We start from the raw sequence: 21,630 nt of genomic DNA, 5'->3' as shown, positions 1-21,630 counted from the left end.
TACAGGAGGAAGCTCACGAAGGAGAGCCATCCAAGCAGGAGTGGTCAGTAGGTCAAGGGTGACCCAAAGCTCAGGGGGAGGGACATGGAGAAAGACTTTGGCTCCTTAAAGATGTTGTCAGTGACCTTTGGAAAGAGAAGCCTTGCTGCCGAGCAGAGACAGGAGGGACACGGGAGGCAGCAGAAGGGAAGGACAGAGAGGAGACAAACATGGCTGACGTCAACCACTCCATCTACCGGGAAAAGCTTCCAGAGAAAAGAAGTGTGGAAGCCAGAGAGGCAGAGGTTCGGAGTCAGATTGTTGTAATAGGGGGACAAGTTCAATAATCTCCACCCAAACGACCGTGGACCTATCAGGTTTCTTGTGGGTCCTGCTACCCTAACCAAATGGGATGGGGAGGGAAGCCTAAAAAGTAACCGTAAGGTTTATTAGTCATAATACTTACATCATATTCTTTTCATAATATTTTAAATCTGAGGTTGCCTGACAGTGTTCTCTCTATAAAGGGGGAAATAAACGCTAGGAATTGATAATGCAGATAAGCCTACAGCCCCCCTGAGTACTCCATATTCCGTTCAGGCAACAAACACTTCCAGTCCAAATATTTACCAGGAACTAGGCTAAGCACCTGGGATACAGTACAAAAATAGGTGCCCCCATGAAGCTCACGTTCTAGTGGTTTGTGTTACTAAAGGGCTCCAGGAGGAAACAGCTCTCATGTGGCCCAGAAGGTGCTTCAAGGTGGGTTTGTTCACTAGAGGACTAGGAGTGAAGGTTTGGGTGAAGACCCGGGAGAAGAGCCACAGCGGTGACCAGAAGGGAGACGGGAGGGGCTGCAGCCCCCACTCCAGGAGGAGACAGAGGGCCAGGGACCTCTGGCTGAGGGGCCAGCCTCGCTGCAGTGAACCAGCCCCCTGACCTCACCCTCCTTGCCCTCGCTCACCTGGAAGCGAAGGACAAGAGAGCCCATCAACCGTTCCTACCGGTCAGCAACCTGCGCAGACAGCAGGTGGAGAAGGCAAAGGAGTGATCTGCTGGGGCAGACAGAAGGCCGGCCGTGCGGGGTTATTTCAGTGCATCTTCTGTACAGCTTAAATTCTGGGACCTCTGCAAGTTTAGGAAGCAGGGGGGAAGGGAGGAGGCTCACTATGTAGGGAAGGGGCTGAGCAGGGCATTCTCACCAAATAGCCCTTTTCTCTCCTGGACAAACTCAATCACACAGAAAGCCACCTACCCTCACTGAGGACTTCTCTCCTGACCCATTCTCATGGGAAGAACACAGGGCTAGATGTCCCAGTGTCTGGATCTTGCCTCTTTCAGCTTCCTGGCCGTATTCCTCTGCTAAGGCTGGCACAGCAAATCCCCACACACTGGGTGGCTCAAAGCAACAGAAATGTATTCCTGGGCGCCTGGGTGGCTCAGATGGTTAAGCGTCTGCCTTCGGCTCAGGTCATGATCCCAGGGTCCTGGGATCGAGTCCCACATCAGGCTCCCGGCTCAGCGGGGAGCCTGCTTCTCCCTCTGACCCTCTCCCCTCTCATGCTGTTTCTCTCTCGCTCACTCTCTAAAAAATAAATAAAATCTAAAAAAAAAAAAAAAAGAAATTTATTCCTCCCAGTTCTGGAGGCCAGAAGCCTGAAATCAAGCTGCCCACGTGTTCCTCCAAAGGCTCTCGGGGAGGAGTCTTCCTTGCCTGTTCTAGCGTCAGGTGGCTCACGGCATCGTGCGGCTTTGGCGCCTTGCCTCTCAGTTCACATGGCCTCCTTCCCCGTGCTTCTCTGTATCTCAAGAGTCCCTGTCCTTTCTCTTACGGGGACATCAGTGGGTAGACTTAGGGCTTACCCAAAAGACAGAGAGAATGATCTCATCTCAAGACCCATGGCTGGATCACATCTGCAAGGACCCTGTTTCCAAATAAGGTCACATTTACAGGTACCAGGAGTTAGAACTTGGATATATCTTTTTGGGGTCACAATTCAACCCACTAGCTGTGTGGCCCCAAGCAATTGCGTAATCCTTCTGAGCCTCAAATTTCTCACATAGAACCCCAACGTAAAGTGTTGTTGTAGAAGTTTACAAAAGAATAGGGTCACATGCTACAATGTGGACGGAACCGGAGGACATTATGCCAAGTGAACTAAAAGGCAAGTCACCAAAGGACAAATACTGCGTGATTCCACTGATACTAGGTTCATAGAGACTGAAGTGGAACGGGGGTTGCCAAGGGCTGGGGGAAGGGGAAAGGGGACTCACTGTTTACAGGGAATGAATTTCAGTTTTGCAAGATGAAAAAGATCTGGGGGTGGGTTTCACAACAATGTGAGGATACCAAACACCTCCAAACTGTTCACTTACAAATAGCTAAGATGGGGCACCTGGGTGGCTCAGTAGGTTCAGCGTCCGACTCCTGGTTTTGGCTCAGGTCCTGATCTCAGGGTCGGGAGACTGAGCCACGCTTCAGGCTCTGTGCTCACCAGGGAGTCTGCTGGAGAGTCTCTCCCTCTCCCTCAGCCCTTTTCCCTTCTCATGTTCTCTCTCTCTAAAATAAATAAATAAATCTTTAAAAAAAAAAAAAAGAATAGCTAAGATGGTACATTTTATGTGTCTTTTAGCACAATAAAAAAAGTGCACAAAGAAAACAGAAAGATCATGTGATTGAACCAAAAAGCTCTTTACAAACAGTAAAGCACTACATATATGCAAGGGCTTTATGACAGGCATATTCCCAGTCATAGAACACTGACTAGTATATAGTAGGTGCTCAATAAATCTTCACTGAGTGAATAATCTTTATAATCATGCTTATTATTCACAACGGGGAAAGTAAAAGCAGCACCTTACTCTGGTGAACGAATAAAGGATTTTTAGAAATGGAAGAGATGTTCACTGTGAAGTCAATCTTGGAAGCATAGCCAATTCCTAACGGAGACTCTTGGAGTTCTGCCATCAACTCCCCCCTCCTTTTCTGCAGGGGCAAGAGGTGGTAAGTTGGGGGGATTCTGAGACCCCAAGAAAGAAAGGCAGGTGCTGGGTGGGAGGGGCTGCCCGTGTAACCTCACACCTGTTTGCACCGTGGCTGGAGAGACCCTCAGGAGCATCTTCAGGAGATCTCTGCACATACAACTAGAATCCAGAATGCACTGTCTTCTCGTAGCCAGCAGCTAATGGGAACCCGAACACCAGCACAGCCCAAGCAGAATAACCAGCTCACTAGGCTCTCCTCTGTTCCCCCCACCCCTGCTGGCAGCCCCTCGCTTTCTTGCACACTTGGCATCCCTCCAAGGTTGTGTGGGACTAAGGTTCAGGCACCCACACCTGCCCCTCACCCTTCCAGACCTCCTGTACCCTCAGCTGGAACTTTTTTTTTAATTCTTTTTTTTTTTTTTTTTTTTTTCAGTAACCTCTACACCCATGGTGGGGCTTGAACTCATAGCCCCGAGACCAAAAGTTGCATGCCCTATGGAGCCAGCCAGGCGCTCCTCCCTCATCTGGAACTTTTCTGAGAGTCACAGAATGCACTGCACATCTACCATGGGAGGTGATGGAGAAACAATTTATGACCATCTTTGAAAGACTAAGATCTTGGTTGCAAAACAGTCGCGTGAGGGCTGAAGAGGGGCAGCTTGGGAGGAGGGGCTTGAGAAGTGAAGAGACAGAAGTGTAGCTACAATGCGTGGCCTGCGTCCCAGCGTCTGACTGGTATGTAGCGCCATTTTCCTCTGACATTACCCGACAGCCTGGGAAGTCTGCGAAGCCCTCTTGGCCGCCCCCCCAAACCCCCCCCCCGCCCACACCACCGCCCTGTTCCACTGGGAGCTCCAGGCCCCCAGGAGGAATGTTAGCCCAAAGGCCAACCCAAGTAGAGACCCGGGCTCCATCCCTCCGTCTCCTCCCGCGCAAATTTGCCTTAAAATTCATCCCAAACCACAGGGGTGATTCCTTGGCGCCCAGACAGGCCCGGGACCAAGAAGCACCTCTGAGGACAGGTGGAGGGGAAGCCGCACTGGCCCCACAGAGAGAACTTTCCCAACAGAGCTGGCGTGGCGGGCAGCGAGAGCACGAGCGCCCAGCTGGCACTGGCGAGCAAGCAGGGAATGACTGTGCCCCACGCACCGCCCGCCAGGAGCCTGGGGGACGGCCCTTGGGTCCGGCCTGCCCACGGGGCCCCCCCCCCTGCCAAGCCCCAGGCGGAGCGGGGTGGACCGAGAGCCAGACCCCCGAGGAGCCAAAGTGCAAAGAGCCTTCGGGACCTCGACCCAACCAACCTCATGACAGAAGTGCCCTCTCTCTGTTTGGACACAAAGATGAATCGAGTCCTCGGCCTGACACGGCGCGTCCAATCTCAGGGAGAAAGGAGGCAGGAACGCAGGGACAGAGGAGGGAGAATAGACTGAGAGTAGCTTTTTTTCTCCAACTGGTTTAGAAAGGGCGTGCTTGGCACCAACAATGACTGGGGGGGGCGGGTAATACTAACGGATGTCATCCAGCTAAAAGCCCCGAGAGGACCCACCCCCTGAGACCAAGGTGGGTATCCCTGCAGGGGACACAGTCTGTAGGTCCCATCGGAGTGGCGAACAGGCCAGGAGGAGCCAGGTGGAGGGGTGGGGGGTCAAGGTCCAGACCCGTCAGGGTGGCCAGCCCAGAGGACCTGACCCCGGGGCCCAGCAGGGGACTGGGGGGAGGAGGCCGCCGACCAAGAACAAACAGCAGGATCCAGGGTGGGGCTGGGCTTCTCTCAGCAGTGGCCCGTGGCCCACCCCACAAAAACAAGGAAAGCGCCTCTGGGGTTGGGCAGGGAGGGAGGGATGGGGGGAACCAGCGGAGGGGGGTGGGGGGGCCGCGGAGGGGTGGAGCTCAGCTTCCACTGAGCAGCCTGCACCAGACCCTGGAATTCACCTACCAGGCAGGTTTTCCTGTTTTGGGAAAGCCACCCCAGCCCCCCCCCAGAGTGAGCAGTGCTAATATGTGTCTCCTTGTTCTCGGCCATGCAGTGAAATCACCTCAATGGGATGTTGTCCACCGAGAAGCTGACTTTTCAGTTCGGTGGTAGAAAGTGTGTACACGGGGTCGGTCTCGACGTGGCCCATGGCAGGATTTCCTTCTTCTAAGGCTGAATAACACGCTCAGTGAAATCAGCCAGACACGGAGGGACAAATCCTACATGATGCCACTTACAGGAGGAATCTGAAATAGTCGGGCTCCGAAGCAGAAGTGGAGGGGGGAGGGGGTGGGGGATGAGGCCAGAACAGCCGGGAGCTTCAGTACTTGCGGGGTGGCTGGGTCCTGGAGACCTGCTCTTCAGCAGAGCCCTGAAGCTGGCAAGACCTATTGCATACTTAAAATTTTGCTACAAGGGTAGATCTTATGTTAAGTGTTTTTATCATCAAAAAAAAAAAAAAGAGAGAGAGAGAACTTTTGGAGACATGTTCATGCACTGACTATGGTGATCGGTCATGGGTGTACACTCAGCTCCAAGCTCAGCAAGGTCTCAACATCGAAAAGGCTTACATCTGTATGTACAAATACAGCTTTTTCTATGTCAATCATGCCTCAAGAAAGTGATTTTTTTTTTTTTTTGAGAAATATGTGTACACTTCAGGGGATGCCTTCAACACCCTGAAGATGTGGCACTTTTTTTTGAGAGATATACTCCTTTTCCTGCCTGGGTTTAGAGGACACTTTGCAGGAATTCTTGCTTATTCTTTTGATTTGAGCGTGGGGGCTTCTGTTGCTGTTGTCGCGTTCTGTGCCTTGTTCCTTGTTCTGGTGTTATTCTCTGCGTTATACTCCCCTAAAAAGAAAGTCTTGCTGAATTCACAACCTGACCTGAGCTGTCACGTTGGGGGAGGGGAGCAAGGGAAGGGTCTGTGCCCACTTTGGGCAGAAGTTCCAGAAACGACGGGAGGTACTCCCACAGAAAGGGGAGGGAGACGCGAGGGGCAGTGGCCAGGACTCACCTCAGAGTCCTGGCCAAGGCCCAGGGGCAGGGTGAGCAACAGCCAGCATGCGTTTCTGGAACACCCTGGGATCCTTGGAAAGCTCAGGAGGAGCCCCTAGAAAGGAAGCTGTTCTAGGAAAGCAAGACAAAAATGCAGCCATATCACAGGGGAGGTATGAACATATGTGGGAGACCTTACCAGTTGGTGATGTTTGGGGCGTACCAGCTACAACAGGGAAAAGGAGAGTGTGTTTCAGAAGGAATATAAAAAGAGAACAGTATGGGGCACCTGGGTGGCTCAGTTGGTTAAGCGACTGCCTTCGGCTCAGGTCATGATCCTGGAGTCCCAGGATCGAGTCCCGCATCGGGTTCCCTGCTCGGCGGGGAGCCTGCTTCTCCCTCTGCCCCTCCCCCCTCTCATGTGCTCTCTATCTCTCTCATTCTCTCTGTCTCAAATAAATAAATAAAATCTTAAAAAAAAAAAAAAAAGAGAACAGTATGTCCAAACACACACACACACACACACACACACAGTCTAGTTCCCAAAATCTAAAACCTCCTATCAGGACCGATCGCAGACATGTCTGCAACGCTTGAACCCCATAAAATGGAAAAGGGTTCTTTACACGTGGGGGACACTGATCCTACTTTGCATCGGGCTGCCTTCTACCAGTCCCCTCCGCTGAGGAAGTGAGTCTGGGACGGACCACTGAGAAAGGGGAAGTGACAGCACCATGGCAGCTCCGGCTGGATGGCCAAACACCCGGGGGCGACCGGGCAGCCGTCCTATTTTGTTCTGGCCTGTGTTCTGCTGTTTTCTTCTGCAGTGTGAGCCATATGGCCACAAGCTTCAATGTGCAGGCGTGTGTTTGCTCTATTTTCCTGTAACATCATTTCTGTCTCGGTAGCAGACATTAATTGAGTCACTTCCAGGCAACCCATGTCCATTCATTGACTTCCCATTCTGAGTCAGTCGGATGGGCTTTTCCTTCCCCTGCGTCTCTCCAAGAGGGGAGGTCCTTTGGCCGAGAACGATGGGAGGGAGAAAGAGGGGGCCTCCTTCTCTCCTGCAGGCCTTACAATGATGTCTCTTCTCCGGCCGAGGTGACTTCTCCCCAAGGCTTGCTGCCTCCTTGGGCTTTTCTAGAAAACCAAGGCAGAAGTCATTTCTGCCTGAGAACCTTCCAAACCTACCCTAAATTTTGCTTTATCCTATGTGCTGAGTTTTTTTAATTGTCATGAAATACACATAGCATAAAAAATACCATCTTGACCATTTTTTAAATGTACAGCTCGGTGGCATGAAGTACATTCACGGGGTTGTGAAACCATCACCACCATCCACCAGCAGAACTCCTTTCATCTTGCAAAAATGAAACTCTCTTGCCATGAAACAATAATTCTCCGTTCTTCTCTCCCCACCACCACCACCACCCCACCCCCAGGCACCTGCCATTCTACTTTCTGGATCTATAAATGTAACTACTGTTGATGACCTCATATAAATGGAATCATGTGGTATTTGTCTTCTTGTGACTGGCTTATTCCACTGAACACAGTGTCCTCAAAATTCACCCATGTTGTAACAAGTGTCAAGAGTTTGCTTCCTTTTTAAGGCTGAACAATATTCCACTGTATGCATAGACCGTGTTTCATTTACCCATTCATTTGTCAATGGACACTTGGTTTATTACCACCTTTTGGCTGGTGTACATCATGCTGCTGTGGACAGGGATGCACAAATACCTCTTCAGGTCCCTGCTTGCGATTCTTTTGGATGCACACCCAGAAGAGCACCTGCTGGATGACCCGTTCAATTCTGTGTGTGATCTGCCGAAGAGCTGCCATGTTGTTTTCTGTATGTGCCGCTCCTATGTTTACAGTCCCACGGACAGGGCACAGGGTTTCCAATATATCCGGTCCTCTCCAGCGCTTGTTATTTTCTGGGTTTTTGATAGTAGCCATCCCAGTGGGTGTGCCGTGGTGTTTCATCATGGTATTATTTTGAATTTTTTAAAAAAGCACTTCCGGGCGCCTGGGTGGCTCAGTTGGTTAAGCGACTGCCTTCGGCTCAGGTCATGATCCTGGAGTCCCGGGATCGAGTCCCACATCGGGCTCCCCGCTCAGCGGGGGGTCTGCTTCCCCCTCTGCCCTCTTCCCTCTCGTGCTGTCTCTCATTCTCTCTCTCTCAAATAAATACATAAAATCTTTTAAAAAAATAAATAAAATAAATAAATAAATAAATAAGCACTTCCAATCCACTCCAGACTCCACCAGGGAAAGCCCTGTTCAGGGTATGTGCACCAGCATCCCACTCTATTCTCTGCAGTCTAGACATTATTTTTGTCTCTTTTTTATGGGAAATGGCGCTCTGGCGTCCCTGGGATCCCTCCAAGCTAGTTCATTTGGCAGAGCTGCCTGGTGTTGGGCAGCAACCAGAATGAGCGGGGTAAGACATCGATCTCTTCACCCCTTAGGTGGCCGGGGGGGGCCTGAGGTGGACAGTCACCCTGGGTTGGTGGCAGTGGTATTGCAGGTTTACACCACAAACACAGTATTGCCACTTTCTCTGAGTGCCACCAAATGGCGGGGCTTGGGGAGCTCTGCCTTGTGGTATAATCTTTGTTGTGCTTTGCGCTTTGCCTCCTAGCACTCAGCGTTAGACTTTTGGAACTCTAAAATCCTTCCCCTTTCAAAAAAAAATCAGTTCTTTTTTTTTTTTTTAATTTTATTTTTATTATTTATTTGACAGAGAGACACAGCGAGAGAGGGAACACAAGCAGGGGGAGTGGGAGAGGCAGAAGCAGGCTTCCCGCGGAGCAGGGAGCCCGATGTGGGGCTCGATCCCAGGACCCTGGGATCATGACCTGAGCCGAAAGCAGTCGCTTAACCGACTGAGCCACCCAGGCGCCCCAAAATCACAGTTCTTGTAGATGAAGTGAGCCTGGGCTTTAAGTCATGAACTAGGACCGTGAGTTTAAGCATTCTCTGAGGCGCCTGGGTGGCTCAGTGGGTTAAGCTTCCGACTCTTGGTTTCAGCTCAGGTCATGATCTCAGGGTTATGAGATCAAGCCCCGCATCAGGCTCTGCGCTTAGTGCACAGTCTGCTTGAGATTCTCTCCCTCTCCCTCCTCATCTGACCCTCCCCCTGCTCGCTTATGCTCTCTCTCTCCCTAAAATAAACAAATAAATCTTAAATGTTATCTGAGACTCAGGTGACTGCTTGGTTGTCTCTGGGTTATTCTGTGAGGTCCCTTTTGAATGAAAGACTATAGGCTCGGGGGAGGGGGTCAGTAAGGGCGGCCCTCGCTGACCGGCTCCCTGGGAAGGCGTCCTCACCCTCCCCCATCCCGAAAAGGTGTGTTTTTTGACCGTGGCTCCGCCTTTCCAAGCCCAGAGGCTGCCTGGTTGGGCACTGCTGCGGATCTGTGCTGGCTGGCTTCCCAGAAAAAGATAACAAGAGAGAAGCGCTCTGGGTGCCATCAAGAGATCAGAAAAGAGAAATGAGTCTCCTCACAGCAGGGTAGCGTTTAGCAAGAAGGGAACTGTTTTTAGGAAGTTCTGGTCCTTATTCACTCCCTCGGATACATAGTGCGAGCTATTTGAGGTCAGTTGCTTATCCTTTGTGTGTCCCAGTTTTCTCTTCTGCAGAAAGACACTAATCATACTACGGCATGTGTTGTGGAAATGGATGAATAATCAGGGCCTCCCACAGAGGATGAATGCCCTAAAATGCAAAGTCAGGAGTGGGGATGAATACTTATCAAGTGGGAGAGACGCGCTCAAATTCCAAATTTCAGCCTTGGCTGCAGAAATACACCTAAAGGAAGGGTCTGTCCTTGAAAGGAACGCTTCTCACCAAAGGCAGACTGAGCATTAGCAAGTTTCTGTAATTCATAAAAAGCCTCTCTCCCTCATGCAGAGTTCCCTGGGACATCTGTCAGGAGGAAAATTAAGCCCTTAGCTTGCTGGAGGCTAACTCGAAATCCTAAAATGGTGTGTCTAGATGTGTCTTCACACATCTTCTGGTTTAAATGGTCTTCAAAGGTTGAAGACAGGGTTCTGGTGCTTTAAAACAAACCAACAAATTTGGGGTCGAAACCAATATATCAGACAAATAAGAGTGGAACTGTTAGGCTGAAGGTGAGATTGGGGCCTCTGAACACCGCCCCCCAGGCAATCCGTATACCTAAGGTCCCTCCTCAGAACCCCCAGGGCTTCTCATAACACAATGTGGAAACATCTTGACAACAATTCTCTCTGCAACCTAACTTTCCCACCTGGCTTCAACTTCCGGGCTCCCATGTTTGTCTCTGCATGGTCCAGTTTTTGCAAGAATGCTGCCAATTTGGTTTAGCTAGAATCCCCATCCTTCATCCCTTTTTCCCCTCAGTATCAGATCAGGTCCTTCATCTTCCAGCATGCCCCACGTGATGTTTGATCACCCCAGGCCTGCCTTCAGCAAGATTCCTGTTAGATCAGTTCACCACACCTGATGTTTCTTCCTAGTAATTCTTCACCCACTGACCCGCCCCCTGCTCCTTGGCTATAAACCCCTTCTTGCCCACACTGTATTCAGATTGAGCCTGGCCCTATAGTAAGGTCTCTCTTCCCCTATCGCAATAGTCCCAAATAAACTGTGTTCTTACTGCTTTAACTACTAGCCAGTTCTGGTTTTTCTCGAACAACCTCAATTAACTTACCTCGCCCATTTGACAGATGAGTAGACAAGTCAATAGAGGTTAGATTCCTAGAACCTGAATGTCTTGATTCCAGGCCCAGTTCATGTTCCTTTATGTGACGCTGAGCATGGCGGACACCACTGAAAATGGTGTAATGGGAAGTGGTGATGGCTGGTGTCATAGCAGAGAGGCAGGGGGAAGAGAGACAGAATGCAAAAGATGGATATGAGCAACATTTCTGCACGAACCACAAAAATCAAGAGGGCATATCTGACTGAAGGAGGTCAGAGGCAGTTTCTTCATACATAAAAGACAATGCAAAAAAGAAGAGACCCTTTTCCGATGAGTTGGGGAGAGGGGAGATGACGCTGTGCTACTTCTGTCCCTTGGGCAAGAAGACCATATCTTTTGTGTTTCCATAGGGGCACAGATTACTGAGACTGCCAGTTACTGAAATAGGCATTTTTCAAAACTCTGTTTCTTTTTTTCTCTTTTTTCTTTTTTGAGAGTGAGAGAGACAGCACAAGCAGGGGGAGGGGCAGATGGAGGAGAGAAAGAATCTGAAGCGGGCTCCACGCCCAGTCCCATGACCCTGCGATCATGACCTGAGCCAAAATCGAGACTTGGACACTTAACCAACCAACCAACCCCGCAAAACACTTTTTCTTAAATCAGTGATAATCTAACCTCAAAATTACAACATTTGGGTCTCTCTCTGGAATTTTTGCTAATCAGTCTGTGAATTCTCTGGAATGGTTAAACAATGCAGCAAAGTTGTAGTGATTCTTGACTTCCCTGTTCACCCTCTGCCCATCCCATCATGTGTGCCCACGAAGCCACAATTTTCTTAGTTGTTACAGATGCAGAGGAAGTCTTTGAAATACCTGGAAAACTACTCATTCTACAAAGCTGTATGTACATGTCAGTGTAAAGGCATCCAGTGGGTATTTTAATCTTTGTGGAGCCAATTCAACTACATCAATAGGTGATTTCTAAGCCTAACACAAGGTCACATTCTTTCCTTTAAAAACACCTGAGAAGGGCGTGCCTGGGTGGCACAGTTGGCTTTGATTTTATTTATTTATTTACTATTTATTTATTTATTTGAGAGAGAGAGAGCGTATGAGTGGGGGAAGAGGGGCAGAGGAGAGGGAGAAGCAGGCTCCCCGCTAAGCAGGAAGACTGATGTGGAGGTCGATCCCAGGACCCTGAGATCATGACCTGAGCAGAAGGCAGACACTTAACCAACTGAGCTACCCAGGCGCCCCAATAAATAAATCTTAAAAAAAAAAAAAAATCAGAGAGAAGAGGAACAATGTTTCTGAAGGACAATTTGGCAACAAATACCAGAGGCCTTCAAATAAGTTCATATCCTTTGATCCAACAAATATGCTTCTAAGAATTCAACCTAGAGAAATAGCAGAGATGTGCACAGAGAATATGCAAAAGGTTGTTCACTGTGGTATTACTAATAATATTAAAAATTAGGAACAGGGAGCCCTGGCTGGCTCAGATGGTAGACTGTGTGACTCTTGATCTCGGGGTCATGAGTTCGAGCCCCATGTTGGGTATAGAGATTACTTAAAAATAAAATCTCTAAAAAAATTAGGAACAATTTAAATGTAGGTCAAGATAGATTGGTTAAATAAATTATGGTAAAGCTGTATGATAAAGTAGCATGATGTTATTTAAGCCATTTGTAGGAGAATACTGTGTCATGGAGGTATATATAAATTATTAAAGAAAGAAGTAAGTGGTGAAACATCACACTGTATTATTCCAAGTTTATGTTTTATGTTATAGAATATACACATTTAGAAAATATGTGTACCTTAGACATAAACTGGGACTTCTCTACTTCTCAATATGTAGTTATAATTGGTTTGGTTCTGCCTCGTGAATTCCATGGATTGTGAAAGTTCAAAGCCTTCCCCGAGATTCCTGCCATATCCAAGTAGGAGGTGAGGGAGAAGACACATGTTTTCATGGCTACGTCATGTTGACCCAGATGTGAAACTCAATCCTGTCTTTAATTTATATACACATACGATTCCACACATACATCCCCACACATGATGAAAACACACACAATAGCTTCAAGCACCTGGGTGGGGGAGGGGGAGATGAAGGACAGGAAAGGAGGGGTTTCTGTTTCAGCTTATAAACCACTTAAACCACACCTGATACTTTTGTTCACTACATACCTCTGAATTCTGCCAATGTATTCAGCTTATTCAAATTCAGTTTATCCAAATAAATAAACATGTGAAGGCAAAAATGTAAAGGTCTTACGGTAGAGGATAGTGATGAGAGATCAGGAAAACAATGGTTTGACCCCTGTAAACCCAGGCGTGACAAAGTGCCCCAGGTTGTACTGCCATCCTTGGATTAATTACAGTCGACCCTCCAACAGTATGAGTGTTGGGGGCACTAACCCACCATGCAGTCAAAAATCCACATATAACTTTTGACTCCCCCAAAAACTTCACTACCAATAGCATGAATGATTGATGAACATATTTTGTATGCTATGTGTATTACATCCTGCATTCTCATAATAAAGCAAGCTAGAGAAAAGAAAATGATAGTGAGAAAATCATAAGGAAGAGAATGTACATTACAATACTGTGCTGTAAAAAATCTACACTTAAGTGGGCCCACACAATTCAAATTCACAGTGTTCAAGGGTCAACTGCATAACTAATGCTTTGTGCATTTAGACCAACAGTGGGGTGGGGGTGGAAATTCAGTTCAGCCCAGGTGACAAGTTCACACCACCCATTTCCAACATAATGTCCTGACATTAAGAATGGAAAAGAGGAGTGCTTGGGTGACTCAGTTGGTTAGGTGTCCAACTATTGAGCTCATCTTGATCTTGGTCGTGAGTTTGAGCCTTGCACTGGGCTCCATGCTGGGTACGGAGCCTACTTTAAAAAAAAAAAAAAGGAAAAGGTTACATTCAAAAATAGAAGTAAAATTCTGGTCCAAACTAACAAAAGAGATCTGCCACTGACATACTGTTATAAAAGAGGAGAACAGCTTTTTATTACATGTAAGAGAAGTTTCAAAGGACCACATATGCAATAAGAAAACAAAATTAAAAAAAAAAAAAAATCAGAGGCTCATAAGGGATTGAAAGCCCCTTGTCTGTTTCTGACAAATGTTTCAGCATTTTCTTATCTAAATGTCAATCTCTCAGGAGAAAGGCAAAGAGTATGGAAGGCGGCCCCTTTCTGCACATGGCCTGTGGTAATCTGCTTGGATTGCCATAACCACACACCTCAGTCTGGCTGGCTTCAACCACAGAGATTTATTTCATGTGATCTGGAAGCTGGAAGCTGGAGATCAGGGAGGCAGCAGGACTGGGTTCTTGGTGAGGAGGGCCCTCTCTCTGATTTGCTGACAGCCACCTTCCCACTGCACTGCACTCAGCACAGACCAAGTTCTGGTCTCTCTTCTTCTTGTCAGGACACTGATTCCACCTTGGGGCCCACCCCCACGACCTCATCTAAACCTAGTATCTCCCAAAGTCCTCTCTCCAAATAACACCACACTGGGGGATTGCAGCTTCAACATATCAATTTTGAGGGGACACAATTCAGTCCATAGCACAACCCCAAACCCTTCATTTGGAGGACCACGACACCAATGTTATATCCAGAGTTTGTGATCATAGGACCCTTCGTTCAGAGAAAGCAGGTGCACCTTGCCTTCTCTCTCTGACCACATGTGATCTTTGGATTTGATTTACTAACTCTTACTTTGCCCACTAAACTGTCCTTTACCTTTCCTTCCTGTCATCTACAGCTGATCAATACGACCAGTGAGACAAAATTCAAAAGAAGCCCCATCATCTTTAAAATAATTTAGAAATGAATCCATCTAGAGCAGCCCACATAGTTTTGCTGGGTTAGGGCACCCCCACGTGTTTCTAGAGGGAACTACCTACAGAAAAATCTACCTTAGAAAAACTATCTTAGAAAAATCATCATCACCTTGAATCGATACTCCATGACAATTTTTTGGTCTTTGCTTACAAATGAGCACCTGCTCCAGCGGAAGCATCATGGTGGCAGATACAAAGGTGATTAGAACATGGACCTTGCCCTTGAGAAACTCACGGTGTAGTAGAAAATCAGACACGCAGAAAGAAACTCGAGAAAGGAGAGGCAGAACGTGACAAATTTCTTTAACAGCCACAGAGAAAGTGCTATGGAAGCCCAGAAGAAGGAAAAATTCATTCCAGCTGGGGGTGTCTGAAAGGCTTCATGGCAGATATGACATTTGATACCGCTAAAGACTGGGTATGATTTAGGGACAGTCATTAATTCACCTGTGAAATATTGTAGGTAGTGGTAAAATAAAGCCCTCAAGGCAGAAACCTGTGGAAAGAACAGTCAGGAGTTTTAAGCTACTGGAGTGTGGATTTGTAAAGGATAATGACGTGAATTAAGATCAAGCAAACTTGGGCTTCTCTGGATGATGGAGTGGGAGCCAGAGAAGGTTTTTGAACAGAGGAGAGATGCTTATCTATTCTTTGATTTGCCCAAGGTCTCATTCAGCAAATATTAGTGTGCCTATCTGTGCCAGGCACAAGGCGTCCGGTACACAGAGGTAATAAAAGCACACATGGGCTCTGCTCTCACAGACCTTATAGCAGAGAGGGGATAAAGAAGTATTCATGCAAGAAATACCTTATTCAAGATCATGATAAGGCAGAGAAAGAAGAAGAACAGGACCTCATGAGAGAATAATGAGGAGCTGGGGACTTAACTGAGACCAGGTGTCAGAAGCGCTCTCTTTGGGACGATGACATTAGAACTGAGATCTGAAGGACATGGGGTTTCAGCCAGGGGAGGCTTCAGGAAATGAACCTTCCATACTCGCGTAAAGGCCCTGAAGAAGTAAGGAGTTTGTTGAGCTCAGGAGACTGGGAAAAGGCTGGTGTGAGTGGAGGGTCACAGCAAAGGAGGAGGGTGGCAGAAGGTAGTGGAGGGAAATGGGCATTAGCCTGTGCTGACCTTATTAGTCATGGCAATGACCCTGGGTTTGGTTTTGTTTTTTAAGATTTTATTTATTTATTTGACAGAGAGAGACACAGCGAGAGAGGGAACACAAGCAGGGGGAGTGGGAGAAGGAGAAGCAGGCTTCCCGCAGAGCAGGGAGCCCGATGTGGGGCTTGATCCCAGGACCCTGGGACCACGACCTGAACTGAAGGCAGATGCTTAACGACTGAGCCACCCAGGTGTTCCGAGCCTGGGTTTTAGGTGCCTTGGAAAGCCAAGGAGAACTTGATCACATGTGCAGGTATGAACATCACTCTGGTGCAGTGTGAAGAACGCACCAGCAGGGGGTATGGGCAGCAGTGGTAAGACTTCTGCAGTAGCCAGTGCAGAGAGAAGGCTCACAGAAGGCTGACCTTGACCCAGTACGGATTTCGAGGGGAAAGGCTACAGACAGGGAGGCCGGGAGGCCACTGTAATTGTCTTCATGGGGGATGGGAGTGAAACATGTGAGGGGAGGCTGGTTCAGCGTGTAGTTTGGAAAAACCTTGCCCAAACTCCCAGGGTGGGGAACCCCCAGCCTAGGGGGAAAACAAGGTAAAAAAGGCATTCAAGGAGACATGAAAGCTTTGAGACTGTGCAGAAATAAAAGGAAGACGTGGCATTTCCCCACCACTGGTACCCTGTGCAAGGTCATCCCCTCTCGTGCGGATTGGTGCCATTTCCTTCGAGCCCGTGCCTCCCCACCTTGCTCGGCATGAAAAAGCCAAGGGTTCACTGCCACCTAAATCGAAGGCCAGTATGACCCGGCCCTGTCCCCTCTGCTTCTGCCTCTACTGCCCCACAAGCCCTGTGCCCCCCAACCTCGATGCGTGTCCCCCAGTCTGACACTTGCATGACTCACTCCCTCACTCCCTTCTGGTCTCCACCCAGCATCATCTTCTCAAACGTCGCCTGACTCCCCCCAACCCTCTTATAATAAAATAGCACCCCCTCCCCCTGCCCTTGCCCTGTTGTATCCTTCCTCGTGGCATTCATCATGGTACCCACGAATCTGTTTATGTTCTGTCCCCTGCACTAGAATTCAAGCCCTCTGGGAGTAAGGACTTAGATGTGTTCGCTGCTGTCTCCCTGGTGCCTAGATCAATACCTAGCACACAATATGCTCAACAACTATTTTTTGAAGGGATGAAAATATTGTTTCCCCATTTTACAGATGAGGAAGCAGGCTCCGTGGTGAATTGCTCAAAGCTATCGAACTAGTGATGGAGGAACTACCAAAAAACGAAACCTGCCCCCTCCCTCCGTTCCAGCAACCAAGTGGGAAATCATTCCTCTTCTTCCAGACAAGCAAACGCCCCCTCCTCCCCACTCCCCTCCACCACCACCTTAACTCCCTGCTGGGGCTATCTGGAATATTCAAGCAATAGATCACTCCACACAGTGCCATGTGCCCTTTGGCTGGAGGTTCACCTGTCCGATGCCAGGATGTCCACCACTTTTCCTTTCCTCTCAAAATACTGAAATATAATATTCTCTCTGTGTGGCAGGATTAGAATTTTTGTGAGGTGTGGTGAAAGGCAGGAGGCTCAACAGACAGGAATCCCTGGGCTCCCCGCCCTGCAGTGGCTCTGGGACTTGCGCTCTGGAGGCTGGCTTTGCTCTGGGGCCTCTTGGCCCTTCCTCAGCAGGGGGGCCATGAATGGGGATGAGCTGCCCCCGCTCTGCAGCCTCCAGCCTCCACATAGCTACCTTTCTCTAGCATCATTTAATGGATCCGATGTTGACCACTCCTCTCCCAAATGCCCTCGCGTCCTCCAGCAAGGGGCTATCAATGTGCCATGAGGATCCTTTCACTGAGCGAGCTCATTCAAACCATTACCTCCAGCCCCTATGGACACAGTGAGACACACGCCTCTCCAGCAGTCTGCACCTCCCTTCTCTATCCCTCATCGGGAGTTACCGAGCTCCTTTGGTTTAAGGCCTGGGAGCAAACTCAAGAATTTGTGCCAAGTGGGGATAAAAGGAACTTAATTTCATCCATGCACTCCTCCCTGCTGCATTTAGTTTCTAAGTTAATTATCACCCAACTGGAGGTTATGGCTTTTTCCGCAAAGAAGTTTCAGGTTTGCAAAAGGCATTAGGATAATGACCGGTGGATTTTAAATAAAATATAAAGCAATAAAATCGAGGCATTGAAAAGCATCTGAAGCTGTGAAACAAGGAAAGTCTGAAATATTTCTGGCTTGGGGGGACGGACCCCCCTAATAGCTTTTGGGGGAGGGACAGATATGGGGAGAATCGGGGGCTGGGGAAGGCAGATAGACCTGGGGAATAAGCCCGGTGCCCGAAGGACCTCCACTGAAACTCAGCCCCACTTTCTCATTGTACTTCTGAACTGTGTCATTACATTGCCTGCCTTAGAAGGGCCTGAAATCCATGAAAAGAAGTTCAAAAACCACTCCATGAGCAGTGGAAAATCTGCCCTTAACTTTTCTTTCTCTGCACCCGGAGGAGTTCTAGATCCTCCTTCCTTCCCACATCAAGCCTGAGACACCAGGCTCCCGAGGACTGTCTTTTATTCTGCACTATTTCCGCAAAGTTTCTGCCAAGCATCTGTGGGTCTTTAAAGGAAATGTGCAAAGGTAGCGAAGACACATCTGTACGGCAAGGGCATGGGGCGCCGAGAAGGCGCGCATTAATCAAAGCTGGGGAGAAGCCTGCTAGCAACCTGGAAATCAAATTGTGTCAAGGAGAAGGCCCGTGTGGAAAATAGATTAGAAGGGCACTGAACAAGAGAGAAGAAAGACAGGCAGCCCCTGCCGAAATTAATGAGAGGCAGAGGAGGCCCGGAGAAACAGCCGGAAGGAAAAGACTCCTGCACGGCGTAAGGCCGGACGGACGTGGTTCAGCAATGGTACAGGGTGGACAGGGCGATGGCCGTGCATCTCCAACTGTCCCGGGGTTGCTTCGCCACCCTCAAACCAGAGCGACAGGCTCTGAAAGAAATGAGGGGAGGAAGGAGGCAGGCAAGGGAGGGGAGAGCCGGCGTAGGAATTTTAGATGGGCGCAGAAACCTCCACCGCAGCCCCGTCCTTCAGGTGACCTCCAGCGTCCAGCCCCAACTTTGTAACTACTATGCTGAGTGCAAGCGTCACTGGCTAGACCTCTCTGAACCCGGATCGTGAGAGCTGCCTCCCCAGTGACCCTCAGATGGCAGACGTGGGCAACAAGGGCAAGCACTGGCTCCAAGTGGGGGGCCTCTTGAAGAGCCACTATTATTATTATTAAACAAAATTCAGAAGGACTGGATGCTGTCTCTGGAAACTTCCATCTTCATCTGTGACTTGCAGGTTCTGAGGGCTCTCCTAGTTCCTTCTTTTTCTCAAAAACCTTAAACTCCAGATTTCTCCTCTACTCCAACCCCTGTGTTGGGATACAACAGTCTCCTCATCTCCCAACCAAACCTCCCATCCTGCCAGCAAAACTAATCTTGGTAAGAAGGTGGGAGAGGTCTTCCGGGGGTGGGCTTTGGCTCATGGTGGCGATCATTCTGATCTTGCTTTTTGATCCTGCATGACCTGCCGCGTCAGGTAGCATGTTCTGCCTGCTCTGCAGGACTTAGCATGACTAAGGGGATAGATACAAATCCCAGTGCACAAACTCAGTGTTCTAGAATTCTAACTTCATTTTGTATGTCAGCTTAATTTCTACTTCAAATCCCCATTCTGCCTAAGCTCCAGTTTAGAATTCTATCACCAATCCCTGAATAACAAGCGTAAGTTAGTTTATCACACTGAACCAAGGCTCTGTGCTTGGGAGATCATGGTATTTATTAGGCAGTCATTGCTGGAAAAGCTTCTGGTTCCATGCTTCCAAACTCATGGGAGGATTGTACTTCCCTAGAAGCTAAGCGTGGCTGTGTGATGTGCTTTGGCAAATGGAACATAAGAGCAAGTGTCATTTCCAGAAGGAAGCTTTAAATACCAGTTCACACTTTCCCTATCCTTTTTTCCCCCTCTGCCACAGAGACTAGCAACTTTCTAGATAAATGCTGCTCCAGCAGGTCCTGGGGCCGAGGACAGTGCCGACCCAGCACAGAGCTTTCCCCTATCTCCAATCAACCTGTAGTGTAAGTGAGAAATGAGTCTTGTTGTTTGAGCCACTGAGACTTGTTTTTGTTATTTTCGTTAACCTGGGCATATTTGAGCCTACCTGAAGGGTACAGGTGATGGCGTCCATCTGAGATGTCCTCATTCCCACCTTGTCTTCAACTTGGCGATCCACACTTCCTGAACCATCCTCCATTCCCCACTCAGGGCCTCCTGGTATCCAGACCTTTGTCAGCTGTTTCTGAGCCCCTCAGAAACAGGAACCCCCATGTTGTCACGGCATCACACTGGGCCATGGGAAATTCTGTGTGAGGTGCTCAGACATTCCATGCCACCTGGAGTCTCATGACTCCCGTGGGGCTCTACCAAGGAAAAAGAGCAAGCGTGCCTCTGCCCTAGCTGGGGCTTCTCACCGTTCCCACTTGTTCTCCAGGAGGCTTTGGCGCAACGCTTTCCCCAAATCCCGTAACAGTTGCCTCTTCTGGCTTTTCCCACAAGCCCCACTTGCCTTATCCTTGCCCCTAAACCCAGGGGCCTTAAATCTGGCCTCAGGCTGGAGGCTTCATTCTTACTCACCCGTGCCACCTTCCCAAATCTATCCTGCCTGTGTGGTGTTCTTTCCAACCCCCAAGTGCTCACAATTCGCAAGCCAAAACTTGCCCCGTGTTTGTCTCTGCCAGAGGTTCTGCCAGACCCCCTCTTCCTTTGCGACAATGAATGAGGAATACCCCAGCTGCCTTCATGGAGCAAGGACCAAGGAAATGGAGTGGTGGTGGTGGTGGTGGTGGAGGAGGTCTCAGTTGGTATTTCAGAATACTGTTCTGTACATAAGTGTTCTGTCCAATGATGAGGCTGAGAATTAAACCCAAGTGTGTGACTATTTGAAGCCATCGTGCGACCCCAACGACCCCATTTGAATGTTCCTTTGTGTAACTGTGATCCTTGCAAAGCTTCTCAGTGTGAAGGGCGTGGAGGGTCCTTGGCATGGTGTCTCCCCTAGAGACTGTAAGATCCTTGAGGGCTGAGACCATTCCTTCCATGTGTTCTGCAAATTTCCAGACTTTGATCTGTTGTGCGCCTAGAGCATGGACAATAGCATAAGACAGGCTGAAGGAGCAGGGGCAGACGTTGCAGCAGGATGCAGAGAAGTGGCATGATCAGACATATTCCGGAGTTTTTTTGTTTTGTTTTTATAAAGAGTTTATTTGTCAGAGAGAGAAAGAGCACAAGCAGGGGCAGAGGGGGAGAGAGAAGCAGGCTCCCCACTGAGCAGGGAGTCGGATGTGGGACTCCATCCCAGGACCCTGGGATTAGGACCCAAGCTGAAGACAGATGCTTCCCCAACTGAGCCCCCCAGGCATCCCAATCAGACATATTTTGAAAAGATGATGTTGACTAAAATACTTGGAACAGGACAACAGTGGAAGATATAAAGTTGTGTCCTGAGACCAGAGCAACTCCTGCAGAGGGTATCTACTACTGAAAATGAGCATGTAGTCAATAAAAATAAAATATTTAAGGAAATTTTTTAAAACCCGCAGACTTTGAGAATTGAGCTAACACAGGACAATGAGGATATTCTCATTATACTTAAGATTTCAGCCACAGGAAATTCTCTGTCTCCTCCAGTGCCAGCCATTTAGATCCTGAGAAGGATCTCCCTTTCCCTCCCGGGTGCATTTGAAAAACCCAAGAGATAAATGTAGGGTTTTCGAGGAGAGGACACAAAGTCCTTCAAAAGGCAACGCCTGTGTGGAATACACCTCACGTTGTGACCTGTGATCACCTTGCAAGGCCTGAGCGGGTTTGCAAGGGCTGGGGTGAAGTAACAGGGTGGCGACCATAGCTCATACCAGTCGCCACCTGTTGACACTCATTTTCCTAATCTAGGCAAA

The sequence above is a fragment of the Mirounga leonina genome, unplaced genomic scaffold, assembly GCF_011800145.1.
Source record: "Mirounga leonina isolate KUSES-001 unplaced genomic scaffold, KU_Mleo_1.0 Mir_175, whole genome shotgun sequence".
NCBI classification, from domain to species: domain Eukaryota; kingdom Metazoa; phylum Chordata; class Mammalia; order Carnivora; family Phocidae; genus Mirounga; species Mirounga leonina.
The sequence above is the reverse complement of the archived record's forward strand: the minus strand, read 5'-3'. Positions refer to the sequence as shown.